Genomic DNA, 14,212 nt, shown 5'->3' with positions numbered 1-14,212 from the left:
CAGAGGGGCCAAAGAAGGTACAGGGATCTGTCCAGGAGGCTCTAGAAACCCTTCTTCCCCCCCTACATCCACATGCAATCTTAATGAGGAACAAGGAAATCTAAAAGATACTAAATCATCCAGGAGAGCCAGAGTTACTTCCTATAAACTGTTTCAATAATTGGATTGAACTAGATTTTCAGAGTTGGACTAATGCTAGTGCTTTTTTTTTTTTTCTCCTACCACTCAATAGAATAGTAGTTTATAGGGGAGATCTAATCTCTTTATTTTCTTTCAGATGGCTAACTACCTGTCCTGACACCATTTATTTAATAGTACCTCTTTTTTGATAGTAACCACTGATTTGAGATGCCACATTTTCCATTTAATAAAATCTAAAATCTATTTGGGGTCTGTTTCTATTCTGTTCTAGTCAAACGCCCATACCAAATTGCTTTAATTTTTTATAGTTTTATGATATATTTATTTTCTCTTAAGACTATTTCTCCTCCATCCATTTGTTATCATTATTTTTCCAGAAAGTTCCTGGCTACTTTTGCTTATTTCCCCACATGAACTTTAGCATCAGATGCCCCCCCCCCCTAAAATCCTGTTGGTAATTTTTGAGATTGCACTAATTTTATAGCTTATTTTTAAGGAAGATGGACATGTCAACTCTTATCCAAGAGTTTGGTATGGGCTAGTTTGTTTGTTTTTTAAGGCCTGTTGCTACCATGATTCTACTTGATTGTTAAACTTGGAAGCATTTAATCTATCAACATATCTTGAAGCCAATTTGGAAGACCATATACTCCCCTCCCCATTTTCAGGAATGATCAGTGTTTTTGTTTTTTATTTTGTTTTGCTTTGGTTATCAATTGCTCTATAACAAATCATCCCAAAAAAGTGGCTTAAAACAATAACCAAGTGGTTATTTGCTCATAGGTCTGCCATCTGAGCTGGGCTCAGCAGTGTGGTTCTTCTGCTGGTCTCGGTGGCGGTCACTCATGTGGCTGCACTCAGTTGGCAGGTTGGCTGAAGGCTGAATTCAGCAGGGACTCAGGATGGCTGAGCTTCTCTCTCTTTCCTTGTAGTCTCAGGGCCTCTGCCTTTCCAAGTGACCTCTCCACATGATCTTGCCAGTAGAGTAGCTGGACTTCTCACATGGTAGCTCAGGGCTTCCCGAACCACAAAAACAGAAACTGGCAGGTCTTGGGCTTAAGCCTTGGAACTGGCACATTACTTCTACTCTCTATTATTTATTTATTTATTTTTATTTTTTACTTTTTTAAAGATTGTATTCATTTATTTGACAGAGAGAGACACAGCAAGAGAGGGAACACAAGCAGGGGGAGAGGGAGAAGCAGGCTTCCCGCGGAGCAGGGAGCCTGATGCGGGGCTCGATCCCAGGACCCTGGGATCATGACCTGAGCCGAAGGCAGACACTTAATGACTGAGCCACCCAGGTGCCCCTACTCTCTATTATTTAAAGCAGATCATAGGCCCACTCAGATTGAAGAAGGGGTGGGTGTGGGGGCTACACAAAGGAATGAATACTGAGAGGCATGGTTCAATATAGGCCACCACATTTGTGGGCCACCATAGTAGTCTTAAAAACTTCCAGTAGGCACTATTTCTCCAGTATCTAAAACAATGCTGGCTGACAGTAGATTCTCAGCACACATCTGTTGAATGGCCACTATTGAAGCATCTGGCTAATAACGCTGCATAGATAAGCAGCACCGCTAGAAATGTAGAAGTTCAGTTTCTGAAGGCAAAGTCTGAGCAACTGTCTGCAAAGTCATACCTATAGCAATGCTTGTTTACTGCTCTTATGTGTTGGGGTCATTTACACATCCGTTAGATACCATCCAACTTCTTAGAAGTCATCACCTATTATTATGCCTCAGGAAGGCATCCTTCCTGAGAATCTATTCAAAATACACATTCAACTAATAAATAAGTTGCAGCATTTATGTTCTGTGGAAACAAAGGGGAAGTTCTTTGAGGAGAGTGGTTAGTGGGGAGGGAGGCCAGGAGGTTTCATTGCTCTAATGAGTCAGGGAAGACTTCCTGGAAGAGGTGGTTTCAGAAACCCTTTGAATGATGGGAGAAGATAGAGGTGATATTGGTGATATTCTGGGCAAGTAGTATGATCTAAAAAAAAAATATCCGAAACACAAGAGTAAGATCGGTGAAGGGGTTGGTGAATAACTGCAAAGAAAGGGGGGCCAATTTGGGAAGGTGTCTGACAGAATTGTCCAGGCACTTTCTGCAAAAGCTTTCCAGTGCCTGGAATGCTTTTGCAAAGGTGGACATTTATTGAGTCAGACTCTAGAAGAAGATCACTTTGGCATTGTCACTCCACTGCTTGGGCTCCCACTCCCTTGGTCTTCCCATTCACTTCTGAAAGGGTTCAAATAGAGGCACAGGATGAACATGGCTATATCTCACAGGTACCAAAGTGCAGCAATGGACAGCCTCAATAACACCACGTTTAAAAGCGGCTTCCTTGAAAAGAAACAATGAAACCAGAAAGAGGCACCCAGGTGAGCCCCAACTACCCAGAGATCTGTTCCATGTTGAGTAGAGTTGCCCCTGTGAAGTCTGAGCTCCTTGAAGAAAATAATCTGCAAGGCATGTCCCCTGCCAAGGAGCACCTTGCGAGCAGCAATGTGGGGTTCCTCATTCTTTTTGACCATCCATTTCACAATGAATGTGGGGAGAAGTGGCTGGGAAATGGGCAGGAGGCACGCATTGTCTTCCCAGCTTGATCCAACACTGCTGAGTAATCAGCAAACTCCTGGAACTGCCTTTACCATTTGTGGGTCTTATTAGGAACCACACTCCTGAGTCAGATAGCCAGGAAGGCTTACTAAATATTTGCCACATGTAGAATCCTCAGCTCAGGCACCATAAAAAGATGCGTGATGTCACAAGTGAAAGTAAGCCCCCCAAATCATCTATCCAGTCTCCCTGCTCCCAGGAAAGAGAATGTGAAATAGCCAAGTCACTTAGTTGTTAGGAAAAATATGCCTTGCTCTCAGCCCTTAGAGGGTCCTGGGGATACTTCAAAGTGATAAAATAATTGGAAAATGAGACTCAAATGTCAAGGAGAAAGATGACTGATTCACCCTGGAGAAAACCAGGCTGAAGGTGCAATAGTTTAATTCTGTGGAAGATTCTGAGGCGGAAGAGAGAGGTCAACACTTCTCTGCCTCTGCTAGAGAGAGAACAAGAGGAAATGGGTCTGCAGAACAGCATGTGGAACTGAAAATAAACACGAAGCACTGCCAACCATCAGTGTTATTATGTCCTGGAACAGCAAGGGTAGGTATAGACTCTTCATTGAAAAAAAAAAATCTATCAGTAACAGTCTTGTCTAAACACCAACCAAAAAAGAACTAAACAACCTTTCCAAAGTCCTATGTTATCAATAGTAGTCGCCGAGTAAAGGGATTATGGTTGGTAACAATAATTAATTATTTCTTAATACCTAATAGTTTATTAATTATCAATAATAACTATTACCATTGTTATTTTCTAATTCTCTGTAATAAATGGGTTTCATTTTTATGGTAAGGTAAGAATTCCCCCCAAAATTTCTTCTGGTCTTCTGTGACTTAAAAAAATTATAGTTTGATTTTTAATAAAGACTGGAATTACCTGGTGTATGAAAATGTGAGATATGAAATTTCACAGCTACTTTTATGTAGATAAGTTGTATGAATATTTCCTAGAATTTCTTACTTTAAAAATAACAGAGGGTATTATCTAGACTTGCTTTTTTTAAGTCCTGTTATATTACACAGTCTACCAGTCTACTGAAACTATCATCTGGCTTAAAGAAACAAAAGTTCAAAACTCAGTGAAGTGTTGTCCATAAGACAAACTCAGATTTTTTTTTTTTAATTTTTTTTTTAAATTTATTTATTTGAGACAGAGAGATACAGAGAGAGAGAGAGAGAGTAGGAGCAGTGGGGAGAGGCAGAGGGAGAGGGAGAAGCAGACTCCCCGCTGAGCAGGGAGCCTGATGCAGGGCTCGATCCCAGGACCTGGAGATCATGACCTGAGCCGAAGGCAGACGCTTAACGACTGAGCCACCCAGGCAGCCCCAAACTCAGATTTTTAAAAATATATTTTTCAGTTGTTTTGCTAGTACATGTCCCACATTCAACTGACATGTATATAGAAATCATTTCAGAGCATGAGTTTATCAGTATTCTAAATTATTTATTCTTCTAATCTGTTCTGCTCAACAAATTGGTGCTTTGCCTAATATACTACTTTTGGTAAATTTGGTCATTTGAGATAGAATTTTTTTTTTTAAAGATTTTATTTATTTATTCTTCAGAGACAGAGAGAGAGAGAGAAAGAGAAGCAGAGGGAGAAGCAGGCTTCCCGCTGAGCCGGGAGCCCGATGCAGGACTCGATCCCAGGACCCTGGGATCATGACCTGAGCCGAAGGCAGACGCTTAACCATCTGAGCCACCCAGGCGCCCTTTTTGAGATAGAATTTTAACAATGCTTACCATGTGAGCTAGAATATTAATAAAGGAGAGGCACTTTGCCTGCAAGCCAAGAAACAGATGTACAGTAACAACAGCATAGTCCTGGTCTGAATCACTGAATGAAGCCACGTAATGGTTTACCAGATGTGTGCATTATGATACCGAGATATGCACCATTATAGGATAGATGTTATAGGACGATGGAAAGGGCAATCACTTCCAGCTGGCATGATCAAGAAAGTCTCTATAGAGACTTTTGAGTCATATTTAGAGGTAGGATTTTGATTGACCAAGAACATTCTAGGCAGAGGGAATGGCATGGGCAAAAGTGTGGAGGCAGGGGCCAACTTATTAGAGAACAGCAAGGCATTGACATAGCTGGATTAGTTAAATCAGAAGTACATCACATGGGCTTTAAATGCCAGGCTAAGGTTTAGGTCTGTATTTTTTACACTTGATCTTAGCCAAAAGGCCAAGAAGTGATAGGACTCTATTTTTTAGAAAATGGGGAGTCATTGAAGGTTTTTGACCTAAGTATGTGTCTAATTGTTGTGGCACTGTGCCAGATGGAGATTATCCAAAGACATATTCCTGACTTCTCTATTCAGATGCATCACCAGGGTCACTACACATGTAAGAATAAAAACAAGAACAAAAATGGGCGCCTGGGTGGCTCAGTCGTTAAGCGTCTGCCTTCGGCTCAGGTCATGATCCCAGGGTCCTGGGATCGAGTCCCGCATCGGGCTCCCTGCTCCGCGGGAAGCCTGCTTCTCCCTCTCCCACTCCCCCTGCTTGTGTTCCTGCTCTCTCTATTTCTCTCTCTGTGTCAAATAAATAAATAAAATCTTAAAAAAAAAAAAAACAAGAACAAAAAACAGAAATAAGAGGAAAAAAAAGTTTGAATAATTGGTAAGGAAAGTCTCGGGGTGCCTGGGATCGAATCCCGCATCAAGCTCCCTGCTCCCTAGGGAATCCACTTCTCCCTCTCCCTCTGCTCCTTCCCCTGGCTTGTGCTCTCTCTCTCAAATAAATAAATAAAATCTTTTAAAAAAGTCTCAACTACATGTTTTAAAAAGTGCAATTAGGGAGGAAGGAAAGTATTTAATTTGATCCTCGATTTTAATAGAACTCAGAGAAATGCAAGTCAAGACCACGAAATAACATTTTCCACCTACTAGACAGGCAAAAATTAAGACATCTGACAATGATTAACAGAACAATTAGACAAAAATCAGCAAAGATATAGAGGAACTCAACAACACCATCAGCCAACATGATCAAATAGATATTTGTGGAACACCCCACCCAAAAACAGCAGAAGCACATTCATTTCTAGTGCTCATGAAACCTAAAGCAAGATGGGCCATGAAACCAACCTCAATAAATTAAGAAAGAATTAGAATCATACAGAATGTATTTTCTGACCACATGGAATCAAGCTAGAAATCAATAACAGAGAGAGAACAAAAAATCCTCAAATAGGTGGACTAAACACTCTTCTAAACAACCCATGGGTCAAATAGGAAATTTCAAGGGAAGTTAAAAAAGATACCCAAACCAAATGAAAATGAAAATAGAACATATCAAAATTTGCATGACACAGCTAATGCAGTACTCAGAGGGAAATCTATAGCACGAAATCTCTCAAGGTTTCACCTTAAGAACCCAGAAAAAAAGAAGAGAAAAATAAAAGCAAGCAGAAAGAAGGAAATAATAAAAATCAATGAAATTAAAAACAAAACAATAGAGAAAACCATTGAAAGAGCTGATTTTTTGAAGCTCAACAAGATTGACAAACCTCTAGCAAGACTGACAAAGAAAAAAAGAGAGAAGACACAGAGACTAATATCAGGAATGAAACAGGGAATATCACTAAAGAACCTTCAGACATCAAAAGAATAATAAGGGAATACCATGAGCAATTACACACACATAGACTTGACAACTGAGATGAAACAGGACCAATTCCTAGAAAAATATAAACTCACCCAATATGAAACAGACAATTTTAATAGCCTTTTAACTACTAAAGGAATTAACTGTAAATTTAAAGCCCCCCACAAAGAAATCTCCAGATCCCAATGGTTTCACTGGGGAATTCTAAACATTTAAAGCAGAATTAGCACAACTTTTATACAATCTCCTCCAGAAAATAGAAGAGGGGACATTTCCCATTTCATTTTGTGAAACTGGTATTATCCTGATACCAAAATCAGACAAAGTCAGTACTTCATGAATATAGAAAAAAAAAAAAACTTAACAAAATATTAGCAAACAGATTTTATCAATATATAAAAAGAATTATATACACCATGACCAAATAGAGTTGATTCCAGAGATACAAGTCAGTTTCAATATTTGACAATCAATCAGTATAATCCACTTCACAGACTAAAAGAGAAAAATCACACATATCAATTGATGTGGAAAAACTATTTGACAAAATTCAACAATGATTCATGATAAAAACTCCCAGAAAAATAGGAATAAAAGGGAACTTCCTCAATTTGATAAAGAACATCTACAAAAAAACCTATAGCTAACATTATACTTAATGGTGAGAGACTGAATGCATTCCCCTATAAGATCTGGAACAAGGTAATAAAGTTCACTCTTATTCAACACAGTGCTGAATATTCTAGTCAGTGCAGTAGGCAAGAAAATAAAATAAAAAGTATACAGATCAAAAAGGAAGATATGAAACTGTCCATATTTTCAGATGACATGATTGTTCACATAGAAAATCCCAAGGAATCTACAAAAAATTCCTAAAACTGGGCGCCTGGGTGGCTCAGTTGGTTGAGCGACTGCCTTCGGCTTAGGTCATGATCCTGGAGTCCCTGGATCGAGTCCCGCATCGGGCTCCCTGCTCGGCAGGGAGTCTGCTTCTCCCTCTGACCCTCCCCCTTCTCATGTGCTCTCTCTCATTCTCTCTCAAATAAATAAAATCTTTAAAAATAAAAAAAAAAAAAAAAAAAAAAAAAAAAAAAAAAAAAAAAAAAAAAAATTCCTAAAACTAATAGGTGAGTTCAACAAGTTCACAGGACACAGGATAAACCTACAAAAATCAAATGAACACATAGACACCAAAATTTAAAATACAATACTATTTATAATAACTAAAAAAAAGGAGAAATATTTAGGTGTTAATCTAACAAAACACATATAGGACTTGTATGCTAAAAGCTACAAAATGCTGATGAAAGAAATAAAAAATCTAAATAAATGGAGAGACATATTGTGCTTATGGATTGGAAGACTCAATCTAGTAAAGATGCCAAGTCTCTCCAAATTTATATATAGGCTTAATGCAATTCCTATAAAAATCCCGGATTTTGTAGATATACACAAGATTATTCTAAAATTTATATGGAAAGACAAACTAGAATAGCTGAAACAATCTTGAAAAAGAGGAAGAAACTGGCAGGAATCAGTCTATCAAATTTTAAGACATTTTATAGGTATAGTAATCAAGACTATGTGGTATTGGCAGAGAGACACATATATAAATAGAACAGAATAAAGAACCCAGAAATACAAATATGCTCATTTGATTTTTGTCAGTAATGCAAAACTGAGCACAAATATGCTCAGTTGACTTTTGACAGTGAATCAAAAGCAATTCAGTGGAGGAAAGACAGTATTTTCAATAAATGGAGTAGTTGGATATCCATAGCCCCCCCAAAAAAACCCCCAAAAAAACGCCCTAAGACTTATACCTTACAGAGACATTAACAAGGATCACATGCTTAAATATAAAATGCAATGCAAAAACTGAAACATTTAGAAAAAGAGTAAGAGAGAATCTTTAGGATCTAGGGCTAGTCAAAGAGTTCTTAGACTTTATATTAAAAACATGATCAATAAAAAGAAAAATTGGTAAGTTGGACTTCATCAAAATTTAAAATTTTATTCTACAAAAGACCCTGTTCAAAGGATGAAAAGACAAATTACAAAGTGGGAGAAAATATTTTCAAACCATACATCTGACAAGAGACTAGTATCAAGAATATATAAAGACCTTGGGGCACATGGGTGGCTCAGTCGTTAAGCATCTGCCTTTGGCTCAGGTCCTGGGAGCCCTGCATCGGGCTCCCTGCTCAGTGGGAAACCTGCTTCTCCCTCTCCCATTCCCCCTGCTTGTGTTCCCTCTCTCGCTGTGTCTCTCTCTGTCAAATAAATAAAATCTTAAAAAAAAAAAAAAAAAGAATATATAAAGACCACAACTTAACAGCAAAACAAGAACAACAACCCAATTGTAATGTGGACAAAAGACATAAAGAGACATTTTACTGAAGAGCATATACAGATGGCGAACACATGAAAAGATATTCAACATCATTCACCATTAGGGAAATGCGTATTTAAGCCACAATGAACTATTATTGCTCATCTATCAAAATGGCTAAAATAAAAAATAGTGACAACATGAAATGCTGGAGAGCATGCTGAAAATGATATTCATACATTGTTGGTGGGAATTTAAAATGATTCAGCCTTGGGCGCCTGGGTGGCTCAGTTGGTTAAGCGACTGCCTTCGGCTCAGGTCATGATCCTGGAGTCCCGGGATCGAGTCCCGCTTCGGGCTCACTGCTCAGCGGGGGATCTGCTTCTCCCTCTGACCCTCTTCCCTCTTGTGCTGTCTCTCATTCTCTCTCTCAAATAAATAAAATCTTTAAAAAATAAAATAAAATAAAATAAAATGATTCAGCCTCTCTGGAAAGCACTTTGACAGTTTCCTGAAAAACTAAATATTCAACTGCTCTGTGACTCAGCAATTGCATGCTTTGGCATTTTCCCAGAGAAATGAAGGCTTACGTTCACACAAATTCTTATATGCAAACGCTTACAACAGCTTTATTCATAATAGCTAAGAACTGGAAGCAACTCAGATGCCCTTCAATGGGTGAATGGTTAAATGAACTGTGGTACATCCATACCATAGAATACTACTCACCAATAGCAACAACAAAAATGAACTACTGATACAGGCAACAGCCTGAATGAATCTCCAGAAAATCATGCTGAATGAAGAAAAGTCAATCTCAAAAGATTATATATTGTATGACTGCATTTATACAACACTCTTGAAATGACAAAATTATAGAAATGCAGAACAGATCGGTGGTTGCCAGGGATTAAGGATGGGGTGGACCAAGGATGAGATAGCAGTGGTTGTGACTATAGCAGGTATTGCCAACACTCATGATCTTTGTGGTGATGGAAATGTTCTATATCTTGACTGTATCAATGCTAGTCTCTGTTGTGATACTGTACCACAGTTTTGTAAGATTTTACCACTGGGGGAAACTGGGTAAAGGGCACATGGGATCTCACTGCAAGCAAATCTAAAATATCTCCAAATAAAAAATTTAGGTAAAAACAACAACAACAACAACAAAATGGTAAACACAAAATTTAGGATAGTGAAGGGGGAAAGGGATGGAATAGGGAGGAACATAAAAGTGAATGAGAGAGATTGTCAGTGTACTGATTCTTGGATTAGGTGGTGGATTTTTTTTTTTTAAGATTTTATTTATTTATTTGAGAGAGAGAGAGCGCATGCATGAGTGTGGGGTGGGGGAGGAGCACAGGGAGAGGGACAAGCAGACACCCCACTGAGCGTGGAGCCCCATGCGCGGCTCAATCCCAGGACTCAGATCATGACCTGAGCCCAAGTCAGATGCTTAACTAACCGAGCCACCTAGGCGCCCCAGGTGGTGGATTTAGAGATGCTTGTTATGTTATTAATAAATTTTAAAAAGTAATAAACAATTAAAAGAAATCCATTGATGAACCAATGATGACAGAGTAGAAGGGACCAAGAATAAAGGTTAATCCAATTTTGTGTACCTGACGTCTAGAAGGGAACTAGCCCAGCTTCTTTTGAGAAGCAGACTTTGGGCTGCTTTCTTACAGAAACCTAAGGCTCTTTCAGCTGTAAACAAGCCAAGAGCATGGGTGATTGTTAAGAGAGAAAAAAGATTTCATCTTGAATGTCTCGGGGACTATTAAAGCTATTGTTCTCCATCTAGTGAAATCTACTGCATTGTCAGTGGAAGTCATTCATAGCTTATTCATTCAGCAGATGTATGACTAGTGCTCTGAACCTAGCTCTGTGTTAGACAAAATAAGAAAGAGCTGCCCCCAAGGAAATTACAAATTAGTTGTAGATAGTGGTAGGTTGTATAGGAAGTGAGTTAAATTATTTTAAAAAGTGAGTCACAAATGTCTTACTCATTGTTTTAAAGAGAATAATGAGCAACCTCTTCAGATACTAAACTATTATGATTCTCATGGTATGCTATAACTTAGGGCTGCCCTAGATACTAGCATTGTATAACTAGTGAAAACTTTTACTAGATGTCTTTTCCTGGGAAACAAAATTGGAGGGGAAAAAAAAAAGCAATCATTTAATTTTTTGTGAAATATGCTACCATGGTGCTTATGGTGGTCATTAAGCACACTCACATCTGCTTTGATGGTATGTGCTGGACCTTCTCTGGGGGCAACTCTTCTAATCCAAATGCTACTTGTCCCAATGTGAGTTTTCATTATATATTAATCAATTAAACCTTTAGTGAGTACATGTTTTAGTTGAGTTTGAATACCAACTCTACCACTTTTCTGGGCAAGTTCCTTAAGCTCTCTGCTTCAGTGCTTTCATTTCTAGTGCTGGCTATTCCTACATCCAAGCACTGGGCTGGGGAGTCAGGATAGAGTGATGAATAAGACATTGCCTTTGCCCTCCTGGGTTTTCTAATCTAGTAGGGGAAGAAAGATGTATAAATGAGGAATGGGGCATTAATACATATAAAAGCTGGAAAGACACACACCCAACTAATGACTGGCATTGGTGGTGGTGAACATTCAATTTACCCATAATGGTTGAGTCTCCCCTTTTTACAGTGAGAGTGTATTCATGTATTTGTTATGTAAATTAAAAATTTGAACTTCATAAAGTAGTGGAGTAAAAAGATATGTTGCTAATTCTGATCATCAAGGAAAGTCTTTATGGAGGGAGAGATGCTTAAGCTACACCATGAAAGAGGAGTAGATGTTCATCATGCCAACTGAGTTAGGGGTGGGAAGGGGATATGTTTGGAAAAAAGAAGATGGAAACAGAAAGACAAAAGCCACAGAGAGTGGAGAACACTCGGCATGGTCTGGAGGATCCCCAGCAGTCCTACTACATGAGCATAAAGGATGATATGGCCCAAGAAGCAAGAGAAGGTTGGAGAGGTGGAGGGAGCCACGGAAGCCAAGAAGAGTAGTCCTTCATCCTGGTGACAAAGGACACCTGGTAACAAGGAAAGGTTTTAAATACAAGAGTCATGTGGCAAACTTGCATTTTTAGATGGGCGGGAGGCTCAGGAGAGCAGGAGAAGGAAGGTCTATTATAGGGCTGTTCTATGGTCCAGGCAAAAGAGGATGTGGGGGGAGGGGGGAATGAAAGGAGGGAGGAATTCCAGAGAAGTTTGGAGATAGAAGCAGAGATGGATTTACTCTGGAGCCAGTGAAGTGCGAGCCCATCACGTAGATCTTTCCAAGGCCCGAGAAGGGATCATAGCACTATGTTCATTCAGTTATATATTTTCATAAAATTAGCAAAAGAAAGATATTTTAACTGCGGTTAATTAAAACTGTGGTTTCTTTTCTTTTTCTTTTTTAAATATTTTATTTATTTATTTGACAGAGAGAGAGATAGCGAGAGCAGTAACACAAGCAGGGGGAGTGGGAGAGGGAGAAGCAGGCTTCCCGCCGAGCAGGGAGCCCAATGTGGGACTCGATCCCAGGACCCTGGGATCATGACCTGAGCCGAAGGCAGACGCTTAACGACTGAGCCACCCAGGCGCCCAAAACTGTGGTTTCTTTTCACTCCAACTTTCTCTCTGGCATGTTTTCTTTCCTGTCAGGTGGCACTGGGATGACCATGTACATTGTTGAGAGACAGCGAAGGGGATTTGGGTTGGTATACATTTAGTTTGGGAGACTGGTGTAGGAATGGCTTCCAGGATACTCTTAACACCCACTGTGCCAACTCACCTGCCATGTGAAGGTGCAGGGCAGAGGTTATTGTGATATGAATGTATCCTATGGTATTGGCACCAAAAGTAAGCAGGCAGTGGAGGTTTGAAATATACTCAGTCAAAACTAGTTGTTGGCCAAGCCTTCCAATTATTAGCTATATAACAATGGAAGATTCGGTGCTCATGGATGCCTAGTCAAAAAGGAAGTCCTTGGGGCTCCTGGGCGGCTCAGTCAGTTAAGTGTCTGCCTTTAGCTGGGGTCATGATCTCAGGATCCTGGGATTGAGCCCCACGTCGGGCTCCCTGCTCAATGGGGAGTCTGCTTCTTCCTCTCCTTCTGCCCCTTTTCATGCTCCCTCTCTCTCACTCTCTCTCTTTCTCAAGTAAATAAATAAAATCTTGAAAAAAAAAAAGGGAGTCCTCACTGTTCAGGTCATACCTGATGATGCAGCTGACACAATTACATATACATAAACTTTTTTTTTAGAGGGGGGAGGGACAGAGGAAGAGAGAGAGAGAATCTTAAGCAGTGGAGCCCGACATGGGCTCGATCTCACAACCCTGAGATCATAACCTGAGCTGAAATCAAGAGTCAGTCCTTTTTCAGTGCCAATTCTATACATAGGAGTAAGAGGGTAGTAGCCTAACACAGTGTGATTAAATCACATTCTCCAAATATCTTCCCACTGGTAGAGTCAGGGAGCCTACAATTCTACTATTTGATATTTGTCCTTTGTGTGAATGCATCATCAATACTTTTTCCTTTTGAAATGCAAATACCTTCAGTAGAGATACTATGAACACCCAGGTTTGACTTGCTGTCTTTGTCTTTCCTCTCCGAGAAGTGAGGGAGAGAAAAGCCTGAGGGGTGGGAAGTTTGGCTGGAAGAAATGCCGTGATGTGTTTCTGACTGGGCTGCAGAGTCCAGAGCTTCACCTTGGGCTGCATGCCTCTTGGGGAGTCCTAGGCACCAGGGAGACAGTTTCAGGGAGTGGATGTTTCTAGAAGGGGCCATGGAAGGGAAGTTGCTAAAAACAACCCTTGACAGGTTCTTTGGGGCAGGTCCTCATCTTATATTTATCTGTTCCTGTTTTTCTTTTTCTTCTTTACCAGGAGTCCAACAAGTGACCCGAGAAACAAGTTCAATCCTTCTGACCCTGAACAGTAGCTCACCTAAAAATGTTCCCTAATTAGCTAGTAGGATTTTCATACACTGCTGGAAGGACTATTAATTGTAAGGCCATTTTGCAATGTAGGTCGAATACCTTGAAAGTAGGTATATTCCTTTTGATTAGCAATTCCATTCCTAGGAATTAAACCCAAGGCCATATTAGAGAGGTGTGAAACTATGTGAGTACAATGATTGCTGTGGACTGCATTGTGTCCCTCCCCAAATGCATATGTTGAAGCTTTAGTCCCAAATGTGACTATAGCTGGAGATTAGGTCTTTAAGAGGGTAGTTAAGGTTAAATGAGGTCATAAGGGTGGGGCACCCATCTAATAAGACCATGGCCTTCTAAGAAGAGGAGAGAGACATCTCTCTTTCTCTCTCCCCACTGTGGGAGGATACAGTGAGAAAGCAGCCATCTACAAGCCAGGAAGAGAGTCACCAGAAACTCAACTGATTAGCACCTGTTCTTGGACTTTCCAGCCTCTAGAACTGTGAGACATACATTTCTGTTGTTTCAATCA

This window comes from Neomonachus schauinslandi, chromosome 6, assembly GCF_002201575.2.
Source record: "Neomonachus schauinslandi chromosome 6, ASM220157v2, whole genome shotgun sequence".
Lineage (NCBI taxonomy): Eukaryota > Metazoa > Chordata > Mammalia > Carnivora > Phocidae > Neomonachus > Neomonachus schauinslandi.
The sequence above is the reverse complement of the archived record's forward strand: the minus strand, read 5'-3'. Positions refer to the sequence as shown.